Source organism: Dromiciops gliroides, chromosome 1 (assembly GCF_019393635.1).
Source record: "Dromiciops gliroides isolate mDroGli1 chromosome 1, mDroGli1.pri, whole genome shotgun sequence".
NCBI lineage: Eukaryota > Metazoa > Chordata > Mammalia > Microbiotheria > Microbiotheriidae > Dromiciops > Dromiciops gliroides.
The window spans coordinates 233,707,585-233,726,014 of NC_057861.1; positions in this window are offsets into that span (position 1 = coordinate 233,707,585).

Sequence of the window (18,430 nt, forward strand, 5' to 3'; positions counted from 1 at the left end):
TCCCTGGGAGTAACTCCAAAGTTCCATACACCCTACCACTCACAAAGCTCAGGCCAGGTAGAATGTATTAATAAAGAGCTTAAGAACATGATTGGCAAATTGTGCACTGAAACTCATTTGAAGTGTCCTGATGTTCTACCCTTGGCACTCTTCTATTTGTGCAGCAGGTCAAGAGGAGAACTACATATATGCCCCTATCCCTATGGCCATCCCCCTATCCAAGCAAAACATTTTTCCCCAGTACATCATTGGTGGGGGGGAGATACATCTGTTGCTTCCTATACACAGGAATTACAAGCCAGGCTAATGTGTACTCCATGAGGCAGGAGCAGCGGTACAGGCTGGCCCTTTGGACTTCTCCTTACATGATTTGAAACCAGGAGACAGTATATATCTTAAAATTTTTCAGCAGACTAGTGGGACCCAGCCAGTTTGGGAAGGTCCTTTCCAAGTATTGCTAGCAACTCCAACTGCCATCAAAATTGGAGAGAAGGGCTCTTCGATACATTGTTCCCATGTAAAACCAGTACTGGCACATGTAGACCATTGAATTTCATTGTCTCTTATTGTTTCATGTATATTTTGTTCTATTCATCTATCACTCCAATTTTGAACCAATGCAAGATGGTTTTGATTTCACAATACAATATTAATTACAGGAGTACTGTGCTCCCGTATTTTAAATTGTTCTGTTTTGTTTTCCAACTGATTATTTGATCAAATTCTATAAAGCATTTCCTTGGCAAATTGGTTGCCATAGCAAGTGTAAATTAATTCTAGAAGTATTATTTTTGCTAAGCATTAAAATAAAGAAGTCAGTTCAAATGTTATATAAGGGTTTCTTTTTTCATACTATTGCAACTACATTTTGAACTCAATAGTATGGGCTTATTTTCATAGAGATTTTTATTCTTTTAAGATTGCATTTTAACTTATATTAAAATATGTTCTGATTTTTCACAAATGTAATTGTATATTTAATAAAAAAAGAAAAAAATGAAAGAAAAAGAAAAAAGTTATTACTTAAAATTATTGCATAATTGTATATTATATTCTGAGTCAAGACACATTCACATTTTTTGCTATCATTATTATCCTCAATTTTTAATTCCAGATGTGATTTGGATTATGGGAATTTGCCATGTAAGACATTAATTGCCTTCATTCTGAGTTACCAGATGCCAGTTGGCCAAGATGACAGCCAATCACAAGAGGAATACATACAAGAACAGACATTGAAGTGTCACAAAAGGGGAGACATGCACAAAGTTCAGATAGTACACTGCCTTGGGAAAGGTTGAGAGAACAACTATTGGTAAGAGTCGAGGTTGGATTCTTTTGGTTTAATTTTCCCCTACATGGCACTGGCTGGCTGGCCTATGCCATCTCATTGGACACCTGACTTCAATTCCCCCTCCTATATGCCTGATGTCATGGACATCTCAATCCTATGCATCTGAATAAGCCTGATTCAGTTACTTCTATGTTCTTTTATGGTAACCCCCATAATTATCTCAGGTGTCATGATAAATACAATGTTGGATTTGGCCTTGACATCTACTACCAATTATATGATATCTTTTAATTTCTCATCATGACCTGAGGATAATTAGGCAGATGATACAAAAAGTGATGAAACAAAGATAAAAATTATTTTCTAAATTAATATCACAATAGTCTTCTCACTTTATTCTCCACAGGGGGAGTATAGTAATATTAAGTTTTAAATAATGTTTCAATTTTTGTTTTTATTATATGTTTCATATGTAACAACTAGAAATTAATTGTAAAATCTCTAAAAGATTCTGAATTTCCTTAGATATGTTTTTAAGAACTCTCATTGTTTGATTTGATTATTGGCAAAGCTACTTAAAGTTGCATTAAGCTCAATTTTGTAGGAAAATTTTCCAGGTTATTGCCAGTATCTGAAACATCTGAGGGACTTTATAGTCACATGCAAAACTCTACAGCAGAGACTTGTTAGTTGATCATCAGCATCCACATCTGAAAGACTTCCTTTCCACAACTACACCCAGAGGACATCCCAAGAATCATCTGAGAAAAGACTTCCAAAGACTTAAATTGACATTTTCCTGTTTTCCTTTTCCCCATTGTATACACTGTTTATAATGCCCACTTACTAAAGGGGAGTGTCCCCTTTTAGCCTTTGTTAATGTGTCACTCAATTTCTTTTCTCTCTTTTCAATCCCTTTACTTTGTTAGTCATAAGTATCTGCAATATTATTGCTTCATGTAAGGAAACAATGTTTCTTCATGAAGCACAGGGGGTAGTATGAGAATCAGGGTGCCTTCCCCTGCTGAAAAAGACATCATGTGAACCAGGGCAGCTCCACCCTGAGGAAAAAACATGTGACTTGGCATCCGGAAGTTGCCTGGCGTCTGGAAGTTATGTCTATGGAACCACCTGTAATCATGTCAATCAAAGCTACCAGCCAATTAACTTGGAGCTATGTGTGTGGACGACCCTGCTTCTTGTTTCACTGAGGGCTTCTGGGAGAAGCCACTGAGGATCACTCTCTTTTTCATCCAGGACTTTGGCGTGGTGGCAGAACTTCTAATATACTTTAATAAATACTTAAAAGCCTAAACTATTGCTGAATTTATAAGTAATCTTAGCCAGTTTGCCCCAAAAAAACTGGGGTGGGGGGGCAGGTAAGGACCTACACTAGATTGTTTTTTCTGATAAAAGTATTTTGTTTTTTTCCAGTTACATGTAAAAATAGTTCTCAACATTTGTTTATACAAGCTTTCCAATTTCAGATTTTTTTCCCTCCCTCCCTCCCCCCTCCTAGACAGCAGTTAATCTGATACACACACACACACACACACACATATATATATATATATATACATATATATATACACATACATAATAACATTAAACATATTTCTGCATTAGTCATGTTATAAGAGAAGAATCAGAGCAATGAGGAAAAACCTCAAAATAGAAAAACAACAGCACCAAAAGCAAAAGAAATAGTATGGTTCAATCAGCACTTCTACTCCACAGTTCTTTTTTTCTGGATTTGGAGATCCCCTTCCATCATGGGTACCCTGGAACTCTTCTGTACCATTGCATTGGTGAGAAGAATTTAGTCCATCACAGTAGATCAACACTCAATATTGATGATACTGTGTACAATGGTCTTCTGGTTCTGCTCATCTCACTCATCATCAGTTCATGTAAGTCCTTCCAGGTTTCTCTGAACTCCTCTTGCTCATTGTTTCTTACAGCACAATAGAATTCCATTACATTCATATACCACAACTTGTTCAGCCATTCTCCAATTGATGTGGCAACCCCTCAATTTCCAATTCCTTGCCACCACAAAAAGAGCAGCTATAAATATTTTTGTACATGTGGATCCTTTTCCCTTTTTTATGATCTCTTTGGGGAAAAGACCCAAAAGTTGTATTGCTGGGTCAAAGGGTATGCACAGCTTTATAGCCCCTTTGCACATAATTCCAGATTGCTCTCTAGAATGGTTGCATCAGTTCACAGCTCCACCAACAATACATTAGTATTCCAATTTTCCCACACTAGATTTTAAACATCACAGGTGCCAATGTCACAGAGGCTCTGAAAGGTGTCTGAGGCCTTTGTGATATCTAGCATGCCAATAGGCTCAACAAGGGTACAGGCCCTGTTTTCATTTGGAAATTGTACAAGAAGAATAAGGAGTCCAGCTGATACAAACACCCTTAATGGGCTAGAAGGAGGTGATAAAGAAGCCAAGGATTAAAACAAAGGGTAGAGTCTAAACCCAGTTATCCCAAATGGGTTAGCAGTATCCATGTCATCCATAACACAGAAGGGATAGAACCCCCCAAAAAGCCTACCAACCCATCCAAGAGTGCCAGAGGGAACTAGCTTAGACTGAAAATCTCAAACCAAGAAATCATAAAAGAAATCTGTCCATATAAATTAGAATCTATAAAAATAGAGGGAAACAATCTTTCAGTCATCTCCTGAAAAAAGATCCAAAACTAAAGTCACCCAGAAAACCACCCAAAAGCAAGCATTTTCACATCAAATTAAAAAATGCTGCAAATAGTGAAAAAATTAGGAATTAAAGGAGGACAGATAGGTGGCACAATGGATAAAGTGCTGGCCTGGAGTGAGGAACACCTGTGTTCAAATCTGGCCTCAGACACTTAATAGCTGTGTGACTTAATAGCCGTATGATTAGCAAGTCACTTAACTTTGCTTCCTTATTTGCAATATGTTTCAGTTCCTTATCTATAAAATGAATTGGAGAAGAAAATGGCAAACCACTCCAGTATTTTTGTTTTGTTTTGTTTTTTGGCCAGGCAATGAGGGTTAAGTGACTTGCCCAGGGTCACACAGCTAGTAAGTGTCAAGTGTCTGAGGCCGGGTTTGAACTCAGGTCCTCCTGAATCCAGGGCCAGTGCTTTATCCACTGTGCCACCTAGCTGCCCCCCTCTCGAGTATTTTTGCCAAGAAAACCCCAAATGGGGTCACAAAGAGTCAAGGAAGTTCAAGGAAGAAGATCTACAGTCAAGATTAAACAAGAATTGAGGGCAACTACTTTAAAGAAAAGAAAACAATAAAGGCTTACAATCAAGTCTATATTTCTATGAGTACAATCCTATTAGGAAAAATGAATCTATAATACAATAGAGGATTTCCAAGGCTTGCATATGAAGGGAAGAGAACTGAGCAGTAACTTTGAAATACAAACAAAGAAGTCAATAGAAAACAGAAAGGAAACTATTTCTGAACATTGGAAGAGACCAAATGATGGTGAACTGATTCTGTTAGCATAGAAGAAAACAAAATGTCTAATGTCTTTAAGGGACACAAATAGAATTTAAATAAATTAAAAACATAGCCTATGGTGGTGGTGGTAGTGGTGGTGGTGGGTGCTGCTGCTGCTGGTAGTGGTGTTAAGAAAGAAAATAAAGGTATAGGGAAAGGAATTCAGCAGGCAAGAAATGAGATTATATGGAGAGGAAAAAATATTTCACATAAGTGAACTGTACAAAAAGAAAAGAATACAAACATATGAGAATGAGTTTGGAGTGAGGGGGAAACAAGTATTTCATTACTCACTCATATAAATCAGATAAAGAAGAGAGGAGACAGACAGTAAGTGTTTGAAGTGGAAATAAATATCAATTTGGATACCGACAGGAAAAGAAAAATTTAACAATATGTTAGCTATAAGAAAACACCATTGAAACATAAAGTTTCATATAACATTGATTAGGGGCTAGACCTCAATTTATTATGCTTTAGGTAATTTTTTTTCAGGGCAATGAGGGTTCAGTGACTTGCCCAGGGTCAACACAGCTAGTAAGTGTCTAGTGTCTGAAGCTGGATTTGAACTCAGGTCTTCCTGAATCCAGGGCCGGTACTTTATTCACTGTGTTACCTAGCTTCCCCCAGTAATTTTTTTAAAAAACAGGGAGTAGCTATCATAATCTCAGACAAGGTATTAAGATTAGATCTAGGGGAAGCTAGATGGCGCAGTAGATAGAGCACCGGCCCTGGAGTCAGGAGTACCTGAGTTCAAATCCGGCCTCAGACACTTAACACTTACTAGCTGTGTGACCCTGGGCAAGTCACTTAACCCCAATCGCCTCACTAAAAAAAAAAAAAAAGAATAGATCTAGTTTAAAAAGATAAGCAGGTAAGTTAACATTATTCTTAAAATCATCATAATGAAATAATTTCAGCACTCTGTGTGTGTGCTAAATTGCATAGTTTCCAAGCAGTTGAAGGAAACATTATTTAAATTATAGAGAGACAGACAGCAAAACTATAATAGTTGGGACTTCCATCTGTCCCTTGAGTTCTAGACAAATACAACAGAGAAAGAAAGGCAGGAAGATGGGAAGGCGGGAAGGTGGGAAGGCAGGAAGGAAGGAAGGCAGAAGGGAGGGAAGGAGGAAAGGAACAAAGGAGGAAAGAGGAGGCAGAAGAAAATAAAAGTTGAGAAAAGTTAAATATGATAGATCTCTGGAATTTATGGAATGGGAATAGAATTTAGTGCATATATTTCCTAGTTGTATATTATACCTTTATAAAAACTGGCCATGTGTTAGGACATAAAACTTCACTAAAAATTATAGCAAAATAGAAATGTAAAATATGTCTATTACTGATAATAGCATAATAAAACACATAATCAAAAAACGTCTTTGAAGAAATTATTCACACTAATGGAAAATAATTTAATGCTAACAAATTAGTAGGAAAAAGAAAATCACAAAAACAATCATTTCATTAAAGAAAATGATGAAATTATATGCCAAAATTCTGGGATGCATCCAAAACTATCCTTGGGGGAAAATGTCTGTCACTAAATACTTTTATTAACAAAAGAGATAAATATATTCCAAACTTCCATAGAGATATTTTACAAAAGTAGATAAAATAATAACAAAATGCATGGAGAAACTGGATGCATAAAACATCTAGATTATCAAGAAAAATGATTTTTAATATAGAGGGGAAAGGAGTTAGCATACCTAGACTTCAAACTAAATTATAAAGCAAGAATTATCAAAACTATTTGATATTGGTTAAGAAATTTTAAAGTAGATCAATGAAACAGACTAGACAAAGTAGAATCAGAAAGAACTCAATAACTATAATAAATCCCCAAAAAACAATGTCCTAAGAAGAAATTCCCTACTTCATAAGAACTTCATAGGAAACTAGGAAAAAAATCCAGAAGAAAATAAGCCTATATCAAAAAATTATACCATATTCTACAATGAATTTAAAATAAGTAATTTGAATACCATGCCATAAAAATTAGTTGTGAAGCAAATCATATATTTTTCATGGTTTGAGTAGGAGATTAATTTTTAACCAAACAAGGGACAATGGTAATTTTAAAAGATTAAATAGATCATTTGATTTCATGAAACTGAAAAAAAAAAACCTTCTCCATAAACAAAATTAATGCATCTAGCAGAAAACCAAAATCCATTTCCCAATAAGTGGTCAAGGGTGCAAACTATTCTCAAAAGTATTCTCAACTGTTAATAACCATATGGCAAAGAATGCACCAAGTCTCTAATATTAAAAAATTAAAATAAATAACCCTAAAGATTTAACTTACACCCAGAAAACTGATTTTTAACAATATCAAAAGGTAAGAATAGTCAATTCTGTAGGCATTCTGGAAAAATAGACACACAAGTATATTCTTGATGAAACTGTGAATCAGTACAACCATTCTGGAAAGGAACTTGGAATTATGAAAATAACGTAACTAAAATGCCCAGACCATTAGACTTTGGGATTCTGTCACTAGACTGATCATCATGATGATGTTAGGATTTATATAGTACTTTAAGGATTGCCAAGCACTTTATAGAAGGAGGTCATTGAAAGTCTCATTATACTCCAAAATATTTATAGTGGCACATTTTGTGGTAGCAAACCAGAAACTAAGTAGATGCCCATTGACTAGGGTGTGGCTAAACAAATTGCATTGCATAAATGTAATGGACTGAGCCATAAAAAATGACAAACACAGGAAAGCATAGAAAGACTGAAATCAACCAGGTTATATTTAATTACAAGAATGCATGGTTGTTTTAATATCATGGAAACTATAATATGCCACACATAAAAATTGAAATCATATACTTACTTCAATAGATTCAGGAATACATTTTATAATATTCAATACATATTTATAACTTGTAAATTATAAATTGTAGCAGGAGAGGGGGGAAAAGGTTAAGAATCTTAAGGGAAATAACAAAAAACAATAAGTAAAAAGGAAGGAGCCTAGCAGTACCAGATGTCAAACTATATTATGAAGCAGTAATTATCTAAACTATCTGAACTAAATTTAGTGCTAGTTTGAAAATAGAAAAGTTTATCAATGGAACATATTATGTACATAAGACCCAGAGGTAATTTAACATAGTACCATAATGAACAATTAAGACGAGTACTGTTGGGGCAGCTAGGTGGCGCAGTGGATAAAGCACCAGCCCTGGGTGTTTTAAGGCAATTGGGATTAAGTGACTTGCTCAGGGTCACATAGCTAGTGTCTGAGGTCAGATTTGAATTCAGGTCCTCCCAACTTCAGGGCCAGTGCTTTATTCACTGTGTCACCTAGCTGCCCTAACTATCAGGGTAAGAATTCGTTATTTTACAAAAACTTCTAGGAAAGCTGAAAATCTGTCCAGTAGAAATTGCTTTTTGACCAATATCTCATACCATATGTCACAATAAACTCTGAATGGATACAAGATTTAAATACAAAAGGAGGTCATATCATAAATAAATTAGAGCACCAAGGAAGGATATAATGTTGCATATTCATAGGTAGGGAAATAATATGGATATATCATTATGTATATATCATATTATATATATTTTTATATATATCCAAAAGCTATTGATAGCTCTTGATCAAACAAGAGATAAAGAAGATCAAAAGAAATAAAATGTATAATTTTAAGTGCATAAAGTTGAAAAGACTGAACATACACACAAAAAATTCAATTTTGTTAGGATTAGATGGGGGATAGTTAACTGAGGAAAAACGCTATACAAAAAGATTGTTCTAATAAGAGTCTGATATCCAAGATATATAGCATATTGATATAAATAAATAAGAATAAAAGCCATTTCCCCACAGATAAATAGTCCAAAATATGAATGGGCAATTCTTGGAAGACATTAAAGGCATATATGATTCATATGTTTATATATACACGTATATATGTTTATGTATACATAGTTATCATCCACTTTTTGTAAATTTAAGATTTATTATTCTTTAAAGTAAATATAATATTGAGTTTTATCTTTGTAAATATTTACCTCTTTGTCTAACAATTCACTGTCACTTAGCAAAAATAAATATTTTATTAAACAGACTGGATCACCTCTAAATAAATAATAAATATGCATTATGGTGATCTCATTTGCATTTTAATATAAGCATTTTTCCTAATAAGAAAAGGCATATATCATCCTTGGCATTTAGCTTTCATAGCAACTCAGATATAGGAGAAAATTCCAGGAATAACCAAACATCCCTTCTCCCTCCCTCCATCTTCAGGAAAGATTGCATCTAATCCTATGTAAGCTTCTGGAAAACAAGGATTGCTTCTTTTATTGCATTTATATCCCAGAACCTAGTACAATGCCTAGTACATAGTAAGTATTTAATAAATGTTTGATAACTCATGAATATACCCCCAACCTTAAGATATATTTATGTGTATAAAGAAATTTCTTATTTCCTTGGTAGCATTTTCCAGTATTAATTTATAAATGCAGAAAGCCATTTTTAATTTAAATTCCTACAGTAGCAATTAATTTTAAAGAAAAATTATAATAGTTCTGCATATATAATGCTTTATTATTACAAATTGCTTTTATATGGGGGTGGAGGAAGAATGAAAAATTTGGAACTCATAATCTTATAAAATGATTTTTGAAAACTATCTTTACATGTAATTGAAAAAAATAAAATACTATGAAGTAGAAAAAACAAATTGTTTTTAGACATATGACTTTATTTGACCCTTACCCCAATCCTTTAAGGCAGGTAGTTCAAGTATCACTTAACCCCTTAATAGAGCTAAAGAAATGGAGGCTCAAAAATGCTGTATGGATTGCCCAAGATGAGCCAACTAGTAATTGACATACCTAGAAACTGAACTCAGGCCTTCTGATTCAAGTTTAAATAATCTTTCCTCTTCACCAAATTACAAGGCGTAAATAAATGTTTATTACATTCTGAGTAGAAATGAAGAAATATATTCTCAATATCCTTTATTTAATCATTCCCTACTATTTCCTACTCACGGGTTTAAAAAATTCTAGATTTTTTAGCCTAAATAGACCATTTTATCTTACCCCTTTCTTATCTAATCATATTAGTACAAATAGTATCCAAAATGAACTGTTTTATTTCAACCTATATGAAAAATGCAGAAATAGCTTTTTTTTTATGGCCGTTTTAGCTTTGGGCTTCAAATGGGAAACAGATTTGCTCCAAGGATGAAAATTTTTGTCAAGTGTTATTTTGGTGTACACTGTCATTTGCTTATAAAATTCCCAAAGAGAGTTACTCAATTCTGGACCATATATTGTAATAATAATGAAGTGCTATTAGGATATTCAGCACAATTTTTCATGACATGGAAGATAATATTTGTTTTATAACAATCCTTCCTTATGGATAATAGTATAATAAATTTCCATAGTAACACTGCTTACTGTGTAGAAAAGCCCTAATTGACTGAGACATATGTAATAACTTACAAATACTAAGGAAAATGAATAACACATAGAAAATTTATATTTGTATAATTATCAGTATGACCTATTTTAGTTTTCGTATTAAAAAAGATTCACAGCTTTGGGATTATATTTTAAGGCTCTAAAATGGCTTCTGTGAAGGCAACTAAATAAAATCTCTCAGCCTGAGATAACGAAATTCATTGCTGATATGAAGGGAGAGCAAATAATAGAATAATAAAATGTTAGATCTAGTGGATATCTTCTAGCTCCTGTAGACCCACCCTCTCACTTTATGGAAGTGGAAACCTCCCATAGTGTTTCCACAATAAGGTAGACAGAACAAATGAGCTGTGGGGATAGGGAATCAGGAGCTGCTGACAATAACTATGAAGAATGGTTCTCTACCATTTGGGGGCTACCAGCAGCCAGGAGATTGTCTCCATTGTGTTAGGGCTGGGGCAAATGGAGAGAAAAAACAAGATTCCTTTGTTTATTGTTATATAATAGCACACCATGCTAATGTTTTAGAATCAGTTATCTTTGGGGAAAGGAAAGAAGGAAAGGTAGGTGAAGATTGACCACAGAGGGATTATTAGTCTGTTTTTCACAAGTAACTGTCATGCTGAGATTATGTTCCTAGTAAGTATGTGTAGGGGTGTGTGTGTGTGTCTGTCTGTCTGTTTATGTGTGTGTGTGTGTGTGTGTGTGTGTGTGTTTATATCTGGTACATTAGACTGCTATTGAGCTACACAATTATAAAGGTTCCCATGATTTCTGGTTATTAATAACATAATAAATAGGTATCTCAATAAATGGCAGGTGAGTAGCTCAGAGAAAATTTTCTAAGAGATCCAACCAAAGTAGGCATTCTTATCGTGAGATCCATGGAGCAGAAACATCTAAGGACAGATTTTTAGGATGGCTGTGAATTTGGATGGGAAAAATTATAATTTTAGCATCTTCCACCCAGCATTTGGGCAGATAGGTAGTGTGGTATATAGAACACAGGGCTTGGAATCAGGAAGACTTATCTCCCTGAGTTCAAATATAGCCTCAGAAACTTAGTTGTGTGATGCTGAGTAAGTCACTCAACCATATTTCCCTCAGTTTCCTCATCTGTAAAATAAACTAGAGAAGGAAATGGAAAACCTATCCAGTATCTCTGCCAAAAAATCCCAAATGAGGTCATGAAAAGCTGGACATGACTGAAACAACTCAGCAATAAAAACAAATCAAAATTTAGCACGTCTTTCAATTATGAATGTAGGCAATAAACATTATTCTGAGAAGGGGACCACAAGTTTCACCATATGTTATCATAAGGATGAAAACTATAGCACAGGGACTGCTTAGTTGTTATTACTATTTTATATAGTCAGCTAGTTAGTACCATGTGTAAGAGGACTGAATTTAGAGTCATGGAGACCTAAGTTCAAATCCTACTGTAGACATTTACAAGGCATGTGACTCTGGTAAAGTCATTTAACCTCTCTGTGCCTCAATTTCTTCATCTATAAAATGGGAATAATAGCACCTGCTTAACACAATTATTGTGAGAATCAAATGATAACATATTCATAAGCCCTTGCAAATCTTAAAGCACTATATAGTTATAGTATTATGTATTGTGTTGTATATTGTTAATAACTATATAGTTAATGACTATATGGTTAATAACTTCAGATATTGTTAATAACTTATTCTCACCACATGATCAGTGCATCTTTTTATCACAAATGAATTTAATGAAATCCATTATTCAGCATCTGCCACTTTCTCATCCTGGAACTTCCCTTAGAACCTGGGACTTCACCCTAGAGTAGCCAACTGCCCTTGTGGTCTTCTCAATCTGGGATATCCCTTTGTACAACCCATCCCCTTTTCCCATTGGTGATTTTCTCTTGAGGCCTCTATTTTATGAAAGAGTTCAGGCTGTCTTTCATTCCTCTCCTATCATTATTCATGGTTTCTGGATTTCAAAATCATACCCCACTCTGGGTATCTTCATTCCTCCCCCCCCCATTATGCCCCAACTTTTCAGCTCCCTTTTCTGTGTTTTCTTCTATCCTTAGAATATAAATTCATTGAGAACAAGTACTGTCTTCCTTTTTGCTTTTATTTGAATTTCCACTGCTTAGCACAGAACCTAGCATATAGTAAGAACTATATAAATGTTATTACTAAGTGTTTCTTTCTTCTGTTCCTTTCTTCTTTCTGGCTAATCTTCATAGTTTTATACTTGTTATGAGATACAACCTACTCAAAGCAACTATGAACCTCTCTATTGTACTCTGAGAGAAATTAAATTTTAATTCCTCAAAGTCTGTAATGCTTCATGGTATGAATACAGAACTACACTAGTATAATATCAGTATTTTTTAAATGAGCCTTGATTTCTTGGAGAAATGATAGATAGATTAGATAGATAGGTAGGTAGAAAGATAGATTAGATAGAGAGATAGATGATAGTTGCACATTGGCAATGAAATTAAATGTTCTATTAAGAGGTTATATGCTGGGGCGGCTAGGTGGCACAGTGGATAGAGCACCGGCCCTGGATTCAGGAGGACCTGAGTTCAAATCCAGCCTCAGACACTTAACACTTACTAGCTGTGTGACCCTGGGCAAGTCACTTAACCCCAATTGCCCAGCCAAAAAAAAAAAAGAGAGATTATATGCTTTTTTATTGTCCAAAAAGTTCATACAACCATCACAATATCATCTGCAAACAGGAATATCTGGGGGACTTCAACATCTATAAGAAATCTTTCTTAAATTTGGATTCTACCCTAGATCTGCTCCATGACAATAAGAAACACCTTTTAGTGATCATACATCTCCTTGTTTCACATCTTGCCTTATGTTAATAATCAGAAGGCAAATAATAAGGTAATCTCCTCAGCATGGCCTCATCAAGAAGAGGTCATACAAGATAAGCGTCCCCTTTTTGATGGGGATACTGAACTGATTTTTTTAAAAAGAAAGGTAGTATAGGGTAGTGAATAGAGAGCTGGACTCAGATCCAGGACTACCTGGGTTCAAATCCAGCCTCTGACATGTCCTTGGCTAAATACTCACTTGGCAAGATACTTAATATCTCAACAGTTTAAGCAACTCTCTAAGATATTAAGTTGCAGAAGAGGTGCTGACCAGTATTCATATTGGGAATTCTTCACAGAAAGCTTCCTATAACAATTAAAACACAGGTTCAGTCCATATTCCTTCTGAACTAGTACATGAAAAGAATATGGTAGACAATTTACCTAAATTTTAGCAAAACATTTGATAAAGAGACTCATGCAATTTTGTGAAAAATATTAATTATATTTAATAATGCAATTAAATTAATCTGAAATTGATTCAGTGACTAAATCCAAAATTAGTCATAAATGGTTCTATGTGAGTTTGGAAAGTGGCCCTCTATGTAGCACCCCAAGTATCCCTGTTTATCATTGTACTATAAACATTTGTATTATTACTTGGATAAAGTCAGAAAAAGTCATGCTTATCAAATTTTCAGAAAGTAAAGAGCTGGGAGGGATAGCTAACACACTGGATATCCTATAGGCATCTCAAACTTCATGTATCCAAGACAGGACTCATTTATATTCCCCCTCAAATTAACCTCTTTTCCAAAATTATTCATCTTTATTGAGAGGACCACCAACCTTCCGGTCACCCAGGTTTGCCACCTTAGAGCCATTCTCCAGATATTCCTGTTTGCAGATGATATTGTACCGGTTGCCACCTTAGAGCCATTCTCAACTCTTCACTATATCTCATTCCCTATATCCAAGTCCTATCTGTTTTATTTCTTCATCTCTCAGATAAATCTTCTCCTTGACACTCAAAAGACCACCATATTAGTTGACATCCTAACATGACCTATTTTAAGAATTTCCTAATTGTATAATTCATTTCCAGTGTTTTCTTTTTCGAAGCCATCCTCCAAAGAGGTATCGAACCAACATTCCAAAATCATAGTTCTGGTTATCTTACTCCCACTCTCAGGAACCTTCAGAAGCTCCCTTTTGAAGCTTAGGAAAACACAAAATCTTCAGCCTGACATTTATAGCCCTCCAGAGTCTGGTCCGTCATACCTTTGCATACATCAGTCAACTGACACTGTGACTTGGTCACATTGCCTTCATACAAGAGTAGCAAACAAATTGAGTTGTAAAATAGCATTCTGAATGTTTTCTTTAATTACAGAGGTCAATATGAAGGGTCAGCAGTATTTCAAAAAAAAAGGAGGAAAATCTGTACATCAGAACTCTTATATTCCATTCACTAATAACTTTTAAGACCTAAAGTGAAAGTGTTAACAAATCATTAGAAGAGAGATGAGAGGAGAAAAAGGCAGGGGAAATGCAGCAAAATATGCACACAATTTGATTTTATAAGAAACTTGAGAGCTAAATCTGCCTGTCTATCTCAATTGAATGATAGATAAACCTATGAAGTTAGGAAAGCCTTAAAATATGCAAACTGACAATAGAATGTCTACTGGATATTTGCAGCACTAATCCCTATAAATGATGGCATATCTCATCATTGAGTCTCCCACAGGTTTAACTTCCTTTATCAGGTCTCCCTAACATATATTTGGCTTATGTGTTGTAAATTTTCATTAGTCTTATATGGCTGTCTTATGAGCAGATTGATTTGGAATGCCTTTTGGCTCTAAATTCTGGATTTATGACATAAGCCTCTATGGTTTTATGGATTTTTCCACTGTCCATTTCCCCTGATATATCAACATAAAAGGAAAGAAAAGTATTTGTTTTTTCTGAAGACTAGAGTAAAGAGATATAGTTCTCACTCTTTCACTTAGTCAAAAATAATTGGCAGTGGTTCTCTTTACTGGCTAAGTCATTCCCTTAAGACCTTGAGGTTTATCAACCAAAACTGCTGTAGATGGGAACTTTTTCCAGATGTAGTAAATCCTCATTAATTCAGTCATGTCAAATCCAGAATTTGTTAAACAGAAATTAGGCTGTAATGTATCCTTATGATACCAATGGACAAATAGAATTTAAAAATCTTTAAAATCACGTTTATAGCAAATATCTTCCTCTTCCTTGTGTCTTTGATCCAATCCCATCTGTGGAAAAATAGACATTGATTCCTTCTCTGATCAGCTATAGATTCCATGATTTTCTCTCTTCTTTTGATTCTTCTCTACCTCACTTGACACTTGGTTTAAAAACAATATATGTACTTAGCATGTTATTTTTCATTCTATTGTATCTTAGACTATTAGACTGTGGTTTTTGTCAAATAAAACAGACTCTATCATAATCTTTGTTTCCCCCACAGGACTCATTAGAGTATTCCATATGTACCAGCTCCATAATAAATGGTGCTGAATTTTGTGCATGTTATATGCATAGCTCATAAGTATGATACCCAAAATCTGATAATTGTTGATATTTAAAAACATAATCTTGAGATTAACTAAAGAGTATGGTGTTGTCTATTTCCATACCATTCAGTTGGTTCTTATCATGGCTTTTTAAGAAGTAGAAGGCCTCTCTTTAATCTGGTTGTTGAAAGAACAAATCAACACTCATCATTCCTGCTTGATTTTTACAGCTTTGAACATAGATGATCATTCCCTCCTAGAAGATATTCTCCCTTCCCTTGGCTTCAGTGTCTCATGTTTGACACACTATGGTTTTCTTTGACTATGTCTTTTTTTCTCTCTTATCCAAACCAGAGATGGAAGGAGGAAGCAGTGTGGGGTGAGGTGGGGGGATGCCTGGATTTGTTGGTTGTGAGAACATCGGTGACCTTTAAGAAAGTAATTTCAGTACAGAATTGTGTCAAATTACAAGGTGTTGAGGAGACAGTGAGTGAGTGGAGATAAGGTACCTTTTTTCTTTTTTAAATTTTATTATTGATATTCTATAATATAGCCAATTCCCCTTGACCCCCACTCTCACCACCACCATTGAACACTACCTTTAAACAGGTTTTTCAAGAAATGTACCAGTGTAGGAGAGAAGAGAGATGATGAAGTAACTGATTCATCTTGAAGGGTCAACAGAAAGCTTTTTATTCCTTTTTTTTCTCCCCCATAATACTGAAGATACTTGATAAAGATGGGAGTTAGTGAAAAATTTAAGATAAAGGAGAGAGATAGGCAGAAGAAAGGAGGTTTGGGAAGAAGCACAAGAGAATAGGATCAAGGTGTAGAGTTAACCCTTCTAAGAGGAAAGGAGATGACACAAGAAGATTTGAGTACTAGAGGAGTAGACTAAGAGAGAACATGTGACCTAGCTTTTATCTTTTTAATGATCTAGGAGGCTGTTATATATTATAAGCATGCTATTGTAGGAGAGATTATAGGAGTAAGGATAGAAGTTCTGTAATAGGTACCTTGAGAAATTAGATAAAGAGTCAATAAGGACTGCTAAGAAGGACAGTTAAAAAGAAGCAAGGGCCCAAATTAGATTACTTAACTTATATGTGGGTAACTAGGTGGTACGGTGACTAGAGTGCCAGGCCTGGAGCCAGAAATATCTGAGTTCAAATCTAGTCTCAGACACTTATTAGCTGTGTGTTTCTGGGGAAGTCATTTAACCCTGCTTGCCTCAGTTTTCTGATCTTAAAAATGAACTGAAGAAGGAAATGGCAAACTACTACAGTATCTTTGCCAAGAAAACACCAAATGGGATCAAAAAGAGTCAGAAATGAATGAAACAACTGAACAACAACAACAAACATGAAGTGGTTGAAGTTAGTATTAGTGATTTTTTTTTCTAGAGACCCAAAGCATTATAGAAACAGTAGTAGAGAAATCATCACCCATGGACTGCCCCAGGGACCTTTGGACTTATGCTGTTTATTACTTTTATGAATGATCTGGATGAAAGCAAAGAAGGTATTCTTGTCAAATTTGCAGATGACATGTATCTGAGAGGAAGAACTATAACATTTTGGATGCAGAGACAGGATCCAAAAGAAATGTTCAACAAGCTAGAACAATAGGTCAGATCTGTTAACATGAAATGTAATAGGAATAAATCACCAAAGCATAGACTCTATGATTTGAAAAAGATATCATGGCCCAATTAATTCAAGTCATAGCCAACTGACACTTTTCTCCTAAAGCATCCACAACCAGTGGCAATAAAGTCTTAGCATGAACACCTTAAGTAAAAATATTTAATGCAAGATTTTTGATCAGCTTTAAAAATTCATCTTTATAATTATGAAGAGTGGTATGACTAGCAATATAAATATTGGAGAGAGAACAAAGTATGCTATAATTATGACCCTATATTGGGAAAAGTGAATGAAAATTAGCAAACAAATTTAATAACCTGAAGATTTAGAGAAAGAAACTGAAAAGTTATTATAACTTTTGCACTGAAATGTATTTCACTAGGCATGGTGGTACATACTGGTATTCCTGGTTATTGGAGAAGCTGAGGCTGGTGACTTATTTGAGCTTAGGAGGTCTAAGTTGTATGTAGTTGGGCTAAAGCTGATCCAATGTTCACACTAAGATTGGTACCCACCATTAGCAGAGAGAGAACAGGCTGCCTAAAGAAGGTTGAACCAGTTCAAGTCAGAAACAAAGCAGGCTAAAGCTTCCATGCCAATGAGCAGTAGGATTAGACCTATCTGTGGCTGTTACACTTCCTGCCTCGATGAGATAGAGAGAATCAGCCTCAGAAACAAAACAAAACAAAACAAAACAGACTAAAATGTAAATAAATAATTATGAAAATAAAAAGTTGCAAAGTAAGTGTAATTGGTAATGTTTAATATTAAATTTATAATAAATCACTTTAAAAAATAATAAGAATATGGATGGAGAGCAAGTTCAAAATTTCAAACTAAGATGACTACCTGAATAGAGACAGATTGTCCAGGTTTTATGTATTTTCTCCAGTAAAAACCTGAAATTTTTGCCACAGAAAATAGTGATCAAGAAACTCAATGAGCAACTATAATGTCTACTTCAACCTCTGAACTATACAAAAAGTCAGGCAGAAGTCCACAGTTACAAGGAAATGGGGCTGAGAGCAAGGCCACAGCCAGTGAAAGCATACAGGCTTCCAACGATGACCAGAGATACATAGAGTCTGCAAGGTTCTGTGTCCAGAAGCAACAATAATAGAGAACCACCAACATAGAGTGCCAATGCTT